The sequence below is a fragment of the Canis lupus genome, chromosome 7, assembly GCF_011100685.1.
Source record: "Canis lupus familiaris isolate Mischka breed German Shepherd chromosome 7, alternate assembly UU_Cfam_GSD_1.0, whole genome shotgun sequence".
Classification (NCBI taxonomy): domain Eukaryota; kingdom Metazoa; phylum Chordata; class Mammalia; order Carnivora; family Canidae; genus Canis; species Canis lupus.
The window spans coordinates 66881541-66897148 of record NC_049228.1 but is presented as its reverse complement, the minus strand read 5'-3'; the positions used below and the strand labels follow the sequence as shown (position 1 = coordinate 66897148).

Here is a 15608-nt window from a genome sequence, read left to right as displayed (position 1 = left end):
TTCTCCTTTATATTAATTCCTCTGCTTTCTATTTTCAACAAGATGATTCAACCTGTCCATACTATTTTCTGTTTCAGATAAGGCCAGATGGAACATAGTCTTACTGTGCAATCCAGCTTTTTAGTCTACGTAAAGCTTAGTATTTTTTTTAATTGAAGTATAATTGACATACAATATCCCATTAATTTCAGGTGTACAACATAGTGATTCAATATTTTTATACATTGCAAAATGATCACCATGAATGGTTATTATCCATCACCATACAAAAGTATTGAAATAGTATTGACTATATTCCCTATGCTGTATATTACATCCCCATGACTTCCTTATTTTATTACTGGAAGTTTGTAACTTTTAACCCTCTTCACCTATTTTACCCTGCAAAGTGTAGTTGTTGGTGGTGTTGTTTTAAGATTTGTTTGAGAGAAAGAGAGAGAAGAAATGTGCTAGTGGACATGGGAGAAGGGCAAAAGGAGAGGGAGAGAGAATCCTTAAGCAGACTCCTTGCTGAGCACTGAGTTCCACATGGGGCTTAATCCCAGGAACCTGAGATCATGACCTGACCTGAAATCAAGAGTATGTCATTTAATCAACTGAGGCACTTGGGTGCCCCCTTGCAAAGCATAGTTTTGAAGTCTGTACTTATAGTATATGTGGTTTTTGAAATATGTAAGGTTGACAAAAAGAATTAAAGTACAAAAAATTACATTTTAAAATAATTTTATTTAGCTCAAATTATAATGAATTGCTTACACTGTTCAGAATAATTTAAGGATTTTAGTGGGTTCAACATCATGTTTTTGAACACCATGTATTGACATGAACTCTGTTCATAGAAGCTATAAGAAACACTATTGAAAGGATAATCTAAAAAAACTTTTTTAACTCATGATGAGACTGGGTGTTATATATGTGAGTGATAACTAAATTTTACTCCTCAAACCAACATTACACTACATGTTGATTAACTCAAAATTAAATTAAAAAATAAAATAAAAATTCAAATAAATATAACCTTAAAAAATATAGTTACAAAACTAAAAATAATTTTTTAAAAAGTTCTCCAAATCAGCTTGCCTATTTTGAATTAATTTTGATTGGGATTTTCTTTGCAAATTTGAAGTGTAAAATTTTTTCAATTATTTGTCTCAACTGCTTGTACTCTAAATAAACTGGAGTTTTATGCATTTTTCATTGAACAGGCAATTGGGAAAGGAAAAATGCATTTATAATGACCAAAAATTGGCATTTGTGAAAGATAAAAATGCAATTATTTATAAGTGGATTGTTCATTTCATTATTCTGTTTCTCACTATTGATATGTAATGATCAGATTTCTAAATAGAAGCATTCCAAAATATTAAAAATTTAAATCTAAGTATTTAAAAAATTTTTTCATAGAGATGAATTTTCTTTTTCACTAAGATATATTATTTATTTTAAAACTTTATAAATTATAAAAAAAACCTTTATAAATTACATGGAATGAAATTTCAGAAAGGTGATGGGTGAATGTAATAACAGTTAATATTTATAATTTTAATGAATATTTGTTATATTTATCAATGTTTATTAGGCCCCTACTATGTGCCTTCTGTATTTCTAGACTTTTATCTTATTATTTCATTTTAATTATTATAACCTTCTGACATATCTCCATTTTATAGATAAAGACATTAAGCCTCAGAATAGGAGTTAATGTATACATGTCAGGAAGTCAGTAGATGACAGAAACATAATTTGAACAAGGTCTCTGACTTCATAGTCTGTGAATTTGCATGTGTTAAGTGTATTTGTGTATGTGTGTCTGTCTTAATATACAAGTAAAGACTCTGTACTATTTTCAGTTGTATTAAAAGAGGAAACAAAAAATTTTCCTTTCTCTAGTATCTAGTATGAAGAACTAAATATTTATATAATTTTTAAGGGTTTTCAAAAACATATGTTGTGTATAATTACATCACATATCTCATGAGTATATTTATGTATTTATGTTTTTATAGTTCTTTTGCCTCCTTGAAGGAATATTCTTATCTGATAAAAAGAAAGTATGGTATCCTCTAACATTATAAATATATGAAATAATTTGAAAATCCAAACCATTTGAGTGGCTGAGAAATCAAGTTTAGACATGCTGTAAAACATCTTAAATAACTCACAAAGAGCAGTTTTAAATATCTTCATTTTTAAAAAAGATTTTACTTATTTGAAAGGGAGAGAGAGTACATGCCTGTGAAGGGAGGAGGGGCAGAAGGAGAGGGAGAGCAGACTTCCGGCTGAGCAGGGAGCCTACACGGGACTCAATCCTAGGACTCGAAAATCAAGTCCTGAGCTGAAGGCAGATGCTTAACTGACTGAGTCACCCAGGTGCCCCTAAATATCTCCATTTTTGAAAAAATTTTAATGGATTTTAATTTTTTTAGAACTGTTGTAGGTTCAGCAAAACTGAGTGGAAAGTAGAGAAAGTTTCCATATACCCCTGCCTCTAAAATGCAAAGGCTCTTCTACTTAACATCCCATACCTAAGTGGCACATTTTTTATAGTGGATGAACCAACAGTGACGCATCATTATCATCCAAAGTCCATAATTTACAGTAGGGTTTAGTCTTGGTGTCTTTTTTTTTTTTAATATTTATTTATTTATTTATTTATTTATTTATTTACTTATGATAGTCACACAGAGAGAGAGAGGCAGAGACACAGGCAGAGGGACAGGCAGAGGGAGAAGCAGGCTCCATGCACCAGGAGCCTGACGCGGGACTCGATCCTGGCTCTCCAGGATCGCGCCCTGGGCCAAAGGCAGGCGCTAAATCGCTGCGCCACCCAGGGATCCCTAGTCTTGGTGTCTTACATGCTATAGGTATGGACAAATGTTTAATGACATGTATTTACCATAATAGTGTCATGCAGAGTAGTTTCATTGCCCTCAAAATCCTCTGTGCTGTGCCTATTCATGCCTTTTCCCCCATAACCACTGAATCACTGACATTTTTACTGTCTCCATAGTTTTGCCTTTTCCAGAGTGTCATATGGCTGGAATCATGTAATGTATAGCCTTTTGGATTGTCTTCTTTCTCATAGTAATATGTACATAATCTTCCTCCATATCTTTCCACAGCTTAATAGCTCTTTTCTTTTAAAAATTTTTAAAGATTTTATTTATCTATTAGAGACACAGAGAGACAGAGAGAGGCAGAGACACAGGCAGAGGGAGAAGCAGGCTCCATGCAGGGAGCCCGACGAGGGACTGGATCCTGAGTCTCCAGGATCACGCCTTGGGCTGAAGGCCGCGCTAAACCGCTGAGCCACCAGGGCTGCCCTCTTTTTTTTTTTTAGATTTTATTTATTTATTTATTTATTTATTTATTTATTTGAGAGCAGGGGGAGGGAGAACCAGTGCATGTGCATGCTTCATGGGTGTAGTGGGAGGGACAAAAGAGGAGAGAGATTGGAAGAGGGAAAGAATCCCAAGCCCAGAGCCTCATGTGGGACTTGATCTCACCACCCTGAGCTGGAACCAAGAGTGGGACACTTAACAGGCTGAGCCACCCAGGTGCCCCATGTAGCTCTCTTTTTTTTTTTTTTTTTAAGTGCTCATTAATATTCCATTGTCTGCATGTGCTACAGCTTATCTATTCACCCTCTAAAAGACATTTGGCTGCTTCCAAGTTTTGACAATTACACATAAATCTGGTATAAACATCTACATTCAGGTTTTTGTTTGGACATTGGTTTTCAACTCCTTTGGGTAAATACCAAGGACTACAATTACTGGATTATATGTTAAGGGTTTGTTTAATTTTATAAGAAATTGCCAAATTGTCTTCATCAGCAGTGAATGGGAGACTCTTTTGATCTATATATATATATTTAAAGATTTTTTCCCATTTATTCATGAAAGACAGAGAGAGAGGCAGAGACCCAGGCAGAGGGAAAAGCCGGCTCCCTGCAGGGAGCCCGATGTGGGACTCAATTCCAGGACCCCGGGATCACGTCCTGAGCCTAAGGCAGACGCTCAACCACTGAGCCACTCAGGCATTCCTTGATCTATATTCTTATCAGCATTTGATGTTGTCAGTGTTTCACATTTCTGCCATTCTTACAGGTATGTGGTGGTATCTCATCATTTCTTCAATTTTCAGTTTCCTAATGACATGTGCTGCTGGGCATCTTTTCATATACTTATTTGCCAGCTGTGTATCTTCTTTGGTGAGGTGTCTGGGTCTTTTGCTCACTTTTTAATTAGATTGTTCACTTTCTTACTGTTGAGCTTCAAGACTTCTTCGTATACTTTGGATAAGAGTTCTTTATCAGATATTGTGCAAAGCATTTGCAAATATTTTCTCCCATTCTGTGACATGTATGCTCATTCTGTTGTCATTGTATTTTTCAGAGTTGAAGTTTTTAATTTCAATGAGGCCCAGCTTGTTAATTATTCATTTCATGGATCATGCCTTCTGCGCTGTATCTAAAAACTCAACACCATACCAAGATCATGCATTTTCTCTTATGTTCTCTTCTAGGAATTTTATAATTATCATTACACATTTTATATTTACATGAGATCTTTTTGAGTTCATTTTTGTTTAGGGTGTAAGGTTTGTCCAGATTTATTTTTGTGTATGTATGTTCAGTACCATTTGTTGAAAAGACTCTCATTGCTCCATTTTATTGCTTTTGCTCCCTTGTCAAAGATCTGTTGACTATATTTAGTTAGGTAAGTCTGTTTCTGGGCTTTCTATTCTGTTCCATCAATCCATTTGTCTATTCTTCTACCAATACTAAACTACCTGATTATATTAGCTCTTTAGTAAGTTTTGATTAGTGTTTTAGATCACTCGCACTCAATGTAACTATTGTTATTTTAGGACTTAAATGTGCCATTTTATTTTTTGTTTTGTGTTTATTGTCTTTTTTGCTTTTCTGTGTGTTCTTTTTTTTTTTTTTTTGCTTTCTAATGGCTTTCTAATGGGTTACCTGAACAATTTTTATAATTCCATTTTTACATATGTATGGTATATTTGCATATATCTCTTTGTATAGATTTTTAGTGATCAGTGGCTCAGTGGTTGAGCATCTGCCTTCAGCTCAGGTCATGATCCTGAGGTCCTGGGATTGAGTTCCACATCGGGCTCCCCGTGGGGAGCCTGCTTCTCCCTCTGCCTGTATCTCTGCCTCTCTCTGTGTCTCTAATGAATAAATAAAATCTTAAAAAACAAAAAACAAAAAACAAAAAAAAAAAACAAAGAGGGACGCCTGGGTGGCTTAGCAGTTGAGCGTCTGCCTTCAGCTCAGGGCATGATCAGTTCCAGGATGGAGTCCCGCATCGGGCTCCCCTCGGGGAGCCTGCTTCTCCCTTTGCCTGTGTCGCTGCCTCTCTCTCTCTCTCTCTCTCTCTCTCTGTCTCTCATGAATAAATAAATAAATATTTTTTTTAAAAATTAAAGTTTCAGTGATCATTCTAGTTATTATGTACGACTTATATACGTACAACTTATCAGTTTACTGTGTTGACAATTTACCAGTTAAAGAAACTGTGCTTGTCTTTATATCCCTTTATCCTCCCATTGTTAATGTAATAGTCTTAAATATTTCTTTTTGCATTTAAAACGCCACCAGGCATTGAGATATCATCCAGGTAGGTGACCAAATCAGAGGAGACTTTAAAAGATACAGATGATAAAACATTAGGAGACCACATTCCCACTGGTCTGTTGCCTATGAGGGCTCTTGGGTGCTGAAAGTGGTCTTGTACCAACATCTAGCAAGAAAACAGGGATCTCTGTCTTACAACTGCAAGAAACAGAATTCTGCCAACAATTTGAATGATCTTGAAAGAACTCCAAGCCTCAGATGAGAAGCACAGCCCCAGTCAATACCGCACCTCATTTCTCCCTGTGGAGGCCCAGAACAGAGGAACCACCAAACCTGTACCAGGACTCCTGACCCATGGGAACTGTGAGATAAATTTAGTGTTGCTTTAAACTTCTACATTTGGCAGTCTATTACACAGCAATAGAAAACTAATATATAGTTATTGCTTTTGAGATGGGGCAGTTGAGACTAGAGCAGCTTTGAGTCTCTGGCTAATTTTGTCCCATTACTAAGGCAAAACCTTTCTGGCCAATATTCTGCTAATTATGCAAATTTCCACTCTGGATACAGAACAGGAACTATTTCCATCAATGGACTAACTCCAGGGATTATTTCTTTCAAGGCATTTCATTGTTCTTTTCCCAGCTGCACGTAGTTTCTTCACATATAAATGTTAATCAGTACTCAGCTGAAGACTCCAGGAGGCAATCTCTTCAGTCTCTGGACTTCTCTTTGTAGCTCCAGTACTTTTCCTTGTGGACAACAGGCATCCTAGTTTCCCAAGACTTCTGGGTCAGGGAGAGAAGCGGGTCCTGCCTCCATTCCTTCTACTAGAACAATGGCCTGGAAACTCCCTCTGGGTAAGTTGGGACAACCATAGGTGTCATTTTACTTATTTTCCACCTTGCCTCAGTTATTGCCCTTTGATACCTATGTATAATATCTTGAAAGCATCATTTCTTATATTTTATCTGGTTATACAGTTGGTGCAGGTGAGAGGGTAAATCTGGTTCCTGTTACTCCATCTTAGCTGAAAAGCAGAATTCTAATGCTACACTTTTAAATCTTAACATATTTAATTCTAATGCTACACTTTTTTAAAAAAAGATTTTATTTATTTATTCATGAGAGACACAGAGAGAGAGGCAGAGACACAGGCAGAGGGAGAAGCAGGCTCCATGCAGGGAGCCCGATGCGGGACTCGATCCCGGGTCTCCAGGATCACGCCCTGGGCTGAAGGCGGCGCTAAACCGCTGAGCCACCCAGGCTCCCCCAATGCTACACTTTTAAATCTTAATGTATTTGCTCATAGTATTCTGTCTTCAAGATCACCCAGTTTGTGAATTCCTTCTCATTATCCCCAGGACAGGTCAATGTTACCTTCTCTGTAGAACCTAATCCCAGTATCCAGGAAAGAATAACTATTCCCTCCTTTGTGCTCTTATAGGCCTTAATGTATCATGTTTCTGCTTTGAGATGCATCAGATTATATCCCAACTACTTGATTAGGTGTCTGACTTTTGGGATGTGAAAGGAAATAGTTTTCATTGGATCAACATTGCCCGAATCCCAACAAATCAGACCCATGCTAGGGTAGAGGTTACAATGATGAAAAGATATGTTCCATTAAGGAATTCATAGCCTACAGAGCAGCCATGATTAAGCCCATAAGCAATCCCAATGCCAGAAGAGAGCAGTATGTACAAGATGCTATGTGCTGTGTGTAGGAAGAAACATCACAAAACAGAGGAGTCCACCCAAGCATCACAGGAGCATTATTCTTCCATCTAAAACTTGAAGGGTAGGTAGGAATCTATAGATAGAAGGCTAATTAAAAAGAAACTACACGGAATTATTGATGGGTCAAAATATAGGGAGATGTGGAAAACATGGTGTGTTTGGGTAAGTGCAAATAGTTTTAGCATTTGTAAATGTTTAGGAAAAATAAACCAAATCCACTTTATCCCTCAATATTTATTGAGTACCTATTCTGTTCCATGCTGTGCTAGATACTTGGGCTGTAATGATGACCACAAAGAGATCCAATCCCCTGTTCCTATGTAGCTAATGGCCAATATCAAGTGCTGTATTGTCTGATACGGAATGTAAAGTAGAATAAAGTAGCATCCAATTATCTTAGCAAGGAAGGCCAAGTAGTTCTTAAGATGCAAACACATGAGGGGTGCCTGGGTGGCTCAGTGGGTTAAGTGTCTTCCGTCAGCTCAGATCATGATTCCAGGGGCCTGGGATAGAACACTGAATCGGGCTCCCTGATCCATGGGGAACTTGCTTCTCCCTCTCCTCCCCTCTTGTGCTCTCTGTCACTATCTCTGTCTCTCTCAAATAAATAAATAAAATATTTTTAAAAAGATGTAAACATGTGAAGAGAACTTCCTAGGTTGAATTTTCAGCACACTGTTAGCCCACTTCTCATCACTCATGGCCTAGGCATCTGCCCTGTGCTCAGGCAATGCAAGCAAATGTTAATATTAGCTTCATCAGACGTAAGAATGAAGGGCAGAAGGAAGAAAAGAGGAAGGAAGGCAAGTCATCTGCCTCCAGAGGCAATTAAAAACATTTTTTCCCCTACGCTTGGTTTTCATATGTATTATCCATGCTACTCTTATTAGTCCATGATGTTTAGCTCAGTTGAATACTGGCCTAGAGTGGTATTGAAAAGACTATGTTTCACATTGCTGACTTTCTCTTCTATCTATAGAGATCTGTATTCACAAAAAGTGGGTTTCTCATGGGAAGTTATTTGCAATTTTGTTAAACAACATGGCTTAGTGAAGCTAAAACAAACAAATATAGAAGAATAAGGGACTGGGGTGGGCATATTTAGGGATGGGGAACCTGTTGGATCTTGTTACTAATGAATTACTCTTTTCTGAGCATTGCACGTGTGTGTCAAATAGATCTCAAGAGGAGTATATCATTTTTAAAAGGAGGAGAGAGAGAAGAGTTTGATAGTCTTTCTGCTCTGATCTCATTGAGATGCCTTTTTTTTTTTTTTTTTGGTCTAATTCTTCCTCAAAAGGGCAGAATCCAGGCCTGATGCAGTGTGAGAGAAGGGGTTAGTCTGTTCTATAAACTGTTAGAGAGATTTAAAAAATAGGCAATCTAATTGACTCATACATGGCTCACAGCCATATAAATGCTTGCAAAATTGCTTCTTGCACAGCAATAGTGACCACAGAGAAGCAGAAGTAAAATGGAAGCAAGTGAGATGAGAGCTCTTAGGAAATCTTTAACAGGACTTTAAAACTCTTGTTAAACCTTTTGTTTAACTTTGTGCAGAACCATCCTTTGGAAAACTAAATGCACTTCAATCGAGCATACCGCAAGTTGAAATTCACATACTTTGCCTACAAAATAATACCTCCTGGTGTTAAAGTTTGTTTCCACAAATACATTTGCCTTTCAGAACCAACTGCTGCAGAGAAACGATTTTTTTTTTTCACGAAGAACTGTGACTACATGGTTACTAGGAGATTTGTAATCTGCTTTAAACATGTTACTAAAATAGAAGTTGACATAACTACTGAATTTGCTGTTTATGCTTAATCAAAGGCACTGCTAAAATAAAATATATTTGGATGTTTCTTTAAGCCATCAGCAACATACACATGCACATATATGACTCTATAGTCATTTTTTTATTGAAGTATATAATCTTATATTAATTTCAGGTGTAAACATACCTGTATTCACTTTTTTTGTATTCACTTTTTTAAAAGATTATTTATTCATGAGAGACACACCTGTATTCACTTTTAGCAAAAATGTTCTTGTCTTCTTCAACACTGTCTTTATATTGATTGGCTTTATCTGTGATTATTATTATTTCCTCCTTCTGCCATGTGCTCTGCTGGAAGTTGCCTCATACCATCACTCAGCATCATTTGTTATTTCCTTGTCAATCCTACTACAAAAGGTCTTTCATCTGTGCTTTACTTTTACTAATTAATTAAATGTAATCAGCTAAAATACAATTCATTTGTAGTTTTAATCTCTAAATTGGTTGGTTGGTCACCAGCTTGGAAGTAGGAAATTATTTCCCTCTGTGTAAGACTTCATCCTAAAAGCCTATGTTGTCATAATGATAACAATATAGTTACTCAACATGTTCTTTGTTACAAACATTTATCTCCAGAGTTACCAAAGACATTTTTCAGGCAACCACTTGAATTTTTAAACTAATTTTCTGATTTGTTTCATTACTCTCCTGTTAGTTTTTATCAATTCCTAGAACTTTGTATCATCATCTTAAGTCAAAATGAAAAGCTGAACCTCCTTTAGAAATTAAACTAAGAGCTGAGATTCATTATTAAAATAATTTTTTTTTTGCTTCTGGTGATTTAGTTATGAAAAACTTAAAAACATTTTGTGTATGTATGTATATGACTTACTAGACTATGACACCAGCTAATAAAAAGTTCGAGCCATTCTAAAGGAATAGAAGTTTTACTTAAGTATTTGATTTCTTGGGGCACATGGGTGGCTCAGTCGATGGAGGTCCAACTCTTGATTTCTCTTTAGGTCATGACCCCAGGATCATGAGATTGAGCCCCGCATAAGGCTCTGTGCTCAGTGCAGAGTCTGCTTGAGATTCTCTCTTTCTTCCTTTGCCCCTTCCTTGGCTTGTGCACACTTGTACTCTCTCCCTCTGTCTCAGATAAATAAATTTTTAAAAATGAGAAGGAGAGGGGAGGGAGAGAGAGAGAGAGAGAGCAAGAGAGAGTGAGCATGAGTTGGGGGGTGGTGGGGGAGACTCCCTGATGAGCAGGGAGCCTGTCTTGGGGCTCCATCCCAGGACCCTGGGATCATGACCTGAGCCAAAGGCAGATGCTTAACTGACTGAGCCACTCAGGCACCCAAGAAATAAAATCATTTAAAAAAGTATTTGATTTCTTGTTATGCAAACATTAAAATTATATACATTCACACACAAATCAGGAGAAAAAAATACTATTCCTCAATATACTCTATTCCCAATTTTGAAGATAGATATAGATGTTCTTTTAGGAGAAATCTCTTTGAGGTTCAGTTTTATTGAGAATGCATTGAAAAGTCATAATTTTTCAACTGGCAACACTGAAATTTCCAATTCATTTAGGTCTCTGAAGAGAGATTAGATATCTGATCTAATGTTGAATTTACCACTCCTGAATTGAAATTCACCACTTGCTTATGTGGTATCTACTATTTTTTTTATATCTCTAGAGTTATAGAGAAGGCAATGATGATTCATTATGATTAGAATAATTTCTGGCATATATGAAATAAATGTGGAAACATGGAAAAAATGGAAAAAGAGAGACAGAAAGGAATGAATCTTTTAAAAGAGGTTAAGGGCCCAGATCCTATCAAGTTTCTGCTCTGCCCTCAGAAAATTCACTCTCTATTCTATACCATAGCTAGTTCCAATCATTTGAGATTTCCTATGGGTCTCAGGAGATATTTTGAACATTTTTTAAATAAAAAAATCTCAAGTATTCTCATAGAATTTAGGGAGTACAATTAAAATATGTGGAAAAACGGAAGCTGTAACTTTCAAATCACCACCAGGATATGTTCTGTCCTCTTTCTCCTACTCCTTGTGGCTACTCATGGAAGCAGAGGTCAACTAAAGTTTTGGGAAAATACTGCACTTCTTAACCCAAAGAAGGCAGTGGGAGCAGAGCCATAGGTCATAGCATTAGCTACTTCCACCAAAGTTTTGATCCTTCCTTTCGGAGAACCAACAGTTAAAGACACTTATTTCCAGCCCACCTAGAAGAAAAGTAAATGTGAATAAATTTAACTCCTACATTGCTGTCCTTTTACCTTCCAAATCACTGGCTGCTTAGCAGAATCATGTTTTCTCCTTCACTTCCAGGTTTATATATATGGGCCTCACTTTTCTCTGAAACAGAAAGGCTGTCACTTAAGTGCTGGAGGGTAAGCCCTTTACCTGTGTTGACAGAACTCCACGGAGCAGACCAGGCAATGAATGGGCTTGTTGCTAGGATACCAGGCAGTTTCCAGGGCAGCAGCCCATTGCTGTTTGCTATTCTCTTAACTAACTAGCACTACACCTGTTCCTTAAGAAATAGCTTATTTTCCTTCATTATAAAGCAAACACCGAGTAGGAAATACCATAGCTGCATATCTGCAACTTCTCTGTAGCTTTCTAGAAGGAATAGAATACACCATATATAATTTGATTTGTGGAAGGGGAATTCACATACCCATACAATATCTAAGTCTTCATATGTAATAAAATGTTTATGTGATTGTTTGAATCATTTTTATATTTATAGTCCACCATGTGCCACAGAGGATATGAGGCAACAAAGCACATTCTTTTGAAGCCACCCCAAGATCTATTCTGTAAGTGCATATGGGGTGACTGTCTTTTTTATGATGGCTTTGTTCACCATTTCTCCCCTACTATTTGCATATAATTGCCTCAAAATTGATACCACTGATGTCTATGATTGTTAACCAGGACTGGAACTAGGTTACCTATGCACAAAAATTAAGGAGGCCCCCATTTTCAAGGGCATGCAAGTACTCTGCTGCCAACATCTACACAGAGGTGGTAAATATCTGAGGTGGTAAATATCTGAGTCAAGCGTGCCAAGATCTGTGTCCAGAGCAAGTCTCATTCTATTGATGAAATTAATAGAATTCCAAGAGTTCTTAATCTCTCAGTTCAGTTTCACACCCTCCTTCATTGTGTCCCCAGTACCGTAAGACTAAAGCATAAGTCTGCGGCAACTGGGCTGGAGAACAATTTAATTGACAGACACTACCTTATTCAGAACTATCCCACTCTTCCAACACTGACTGTCCAAGGAGGATACTTGGTTCTTCATGTAAAGAGATTTCTAAAGCCCAAACACTGCTCCTTAAAACATGCATACATATTCACTTTGGATTCTAGGTGAATAAGGTTCAGGTTCAAGATGAAATTTTAACAGCACATAATTTCTGTTCTTTGGAAAGCATGTTCCCCTGATACCATATCGCCATAATGCAGTATTAAAAGCTATTATTAGTATATCTGTTGGATAACTGAGAGTGTGACACAGTTGACGAGATTATGTAACCAAGCACAATGAATTGCAAAGATACGATGACTCACTATAGCTATAAAACCACTTCATAGAGAATGATCATTCTTCTGCTCTCAAAGGGTCTCTGCAGTGCCTAAAAATAGTTTGAAGGGCTTCCCTCCTTGCCCAGTAAGTTTATCTTTCAAATGTTTTATTCTGGAGGTTCTCTTAGCTTTTTTATACTCTGCTTCAATCAGACACAAGACTTGCCTAAAGGCATCTGGACCCTTCTGCTAGTTCAAGTAAGAGATCCCACATATGGCAGGTATAGAAAAGGGAATAAACCTTTCTTATGATTCAGGTTTACCCATCTGAGTAGTTAATGCCACTCCATCTGATTTGGACTGGATCCAAGATTCTTTCTTGCTCCACCCACTTTAGTTGCTTTCTTGAACATGACCACCCAAGTCCATGGCATTGTAAGTCAGGTTCTCATTATCTCTTGCCTATTCTTACTGCCTTTAGTTTGTCTCATTCAGATGCAACCAACATAATGATCGGATTGCCTCCCCCTTCTTGAAAACATGAAATGATTCCCTAGTACAGAGGTCAACAAAGTACAGCTCGTGAATCAAATCTGGCTGCCTGTTTTTGTACAGTATGAGAACTAAGAATGGTTTTTACATGTGAATATTTGTAATGCATTTGTTTAGAGCACACTAACTTTGAACCCCAATTAAGCAAAATGTGATCCCCAAAAGAATTTTTACTGTATTACAAAAAGTACTCTATTATTATTACCATTATTATAGTTATCATTATATTTGAATTTCACTGTGAAAACTTGTTTTCTCTCTTGTTGTATAAGTACTTACACAATACCCTTGATTTTGGCATTTGGCCTGCAAAGCCTAAAGTATTTCCTATCTGGATCTTTATAGAAAAAGGTTGTTGACCTGTGCCTTAGCACATTTAGAGTAATTCTCAGTCCTGTAACCTGAGGCTCAAAACCCCTTTTATAATCTCACCCTTGACCCCAACCTATACTTCCACTGATCTATTTATTGTTCTACATTTTCCTGCCCATTTTCTTTGTTCTGCTCTCTTTCCCTGCCATGTCCTTCTCCTTCCATCTCTTGATACTAAAGCCAACCCCTTTCTATGAAATCTTTAGAGATTTCCACTGTTTGTGTATTATCTGTTCTTGTGTTTGACAATATAGCTCAGGCATAATCAGTCCTTAGCTAATTAGGGTAACAAGACTACACATGTGTTGGGGGCAAGAGTAAAGGAGGAGATAATATAGGCTGTCACAGTCAGAATAGATAGGGTAAGCTTACTTGCTTGCAATTATATCTGATGTACAGTGAGCACTTTATTACTTGCCTTTCCAGGAGCCATTCACGCATCTTTTAAGCACTGTCTGAGTTCCAGGTCACACGATCTGAGAGTAGCTCTGACCTCAGTCTATAGCGAAGTACATGACTTTGGCTTAAGCCAATTAGTGCATTACATCTCCTTTGCCAAAGTGGTCAGGGTGCACATATGACCTGGGCTGTTCTGGAGTGAATCTTGAGACCTTTGCTTGGAATACTTGGAAATACAAAGTGGAAATATGTAGCCCCATGCAACCATCTTGCAACCAGGATGGGAGAAGCCATCTGAAAATGGAATCAGAATAAAGGAAGAGGAACCAAATTGGAGAGAGAAAAACAGAAAATAAATAACATCATTTGGTCCTTTATATCCCACCACATCTGAAACTAGAGCTAACTATGGACTTTAAGGTTAGCTAGCCATTTAATATTTTTTTTGAAAACTAGTTTGGGTGTTTCTGACATTGGAAACCATAAAATCCTGATAAAAGAACACATTGATTAGTCTGTAAATGTCTTTCAAAAGTATGACAAGAATACAAATACCCTTGTCTGCAAGAGAGCATACCAGGACATCATGCTGGCTGCTGGCTGCTGGCTGTGGTGCTTAGTGCTTCCATTCTTTTGTTATTATCATTCTCTTCTCCACTAAGCAAACTTGCAACATCATACAAGAGGTTACAAAATAAATTCACTCAAAAAAATTTATTCATGAGTAACACAGAGAGAGGTAGAGGCATAGGCAGAGGGAGAAGCAGGCTTCCTGTGGGGGGCCTGATGTGGGACTCAATCCCAGGACCCTAGGATCACTACTTAAGCCAAAGGCAGACATTCAACCACTGAGCCACTCAGGTGCCCTTAAATTCACTTTTTAAAATCCAAATCCAAATGAATCATTTGATGCCCCCCTACGAAGTTCAAGACCACATTTACCTACACGTAATTGGAAAGGAAAGTGTTATTAGGTTGACATAATGTAGCAAGCATTGTAGTTCATAACAATATATAAAAGTTTTCACTGATTCATCATCATTTTATGTTTTGCGGTTTATTTATTTATTTATTTTTTTGGGGGGGGTGCTAGCAAAGGAGGAGAACCAGAGGGGAAAGGAGGGGGAGAGAGAATCTGAAGCAGGTTCCACGCCAAGTGTGGAGCCAGACAACGGGCTTGATCTCATGACCCTGAGACCATGAGCTGAGCCAAAACCAAGAGTCGGAAGGACACTCAACCAACTGAGCCACCCAGGATCACCCATTTTATACTTTTAAATATAGACATACACATATATGTCTGTATATGTCCATCTATATTACTATGTTTGATCTCAAACTGGTTTCATCCATTGCCAACTTATTGAAAATTAATTATATTGTATAGAACTGGCCATGTAGGTGGAACATGGGAATAATAGGAAATTGCCCTTAAAACTAGAACTTGTTCTTCTAGCCATGATGGAATAACAGAGGCTAGATTTACCCTCCCACCTCAAGCAGCTTGGATACAATTTGTTTTCAGACATTGGGCAATTAGGCAGCACAGGACAGCACATAAGGGAGATAAGGGGACAAATGAGGAGAGAGCCCAACAAT

At 37.4% G+C, this 15608-nt stretch overlaps 1 protein-coding gene across 5 annotated transcripts in view; it reads right to left on the bottom strand.

Annotated features, from left to right (window-relative positions):
• The window catches only part of PLP2 (proteolipid protein 2), a 30184-nt gene extending 18601 nt beyond the window's left edge, over positions 1-11583 (bottom strand). For 2 of the 5 annotated variants that reach the window (XM_038543690.1, XM_038543689.1), the window contains exon 1: positions 11413-11583. The gene's annotated coding sequence lies outside the window, so the exon portion shown is untranslated. The remainder of the gene's footprint in view (positions 1-11412) is intronic. The other 3 variants (XM_038543688.1, XM_038543687.1, XM_038543691.1) reach the window with 2 other exon arrangements.
• Between the last annotated feature and the right edge of the window lie 4025 nt (positions 11584-15608).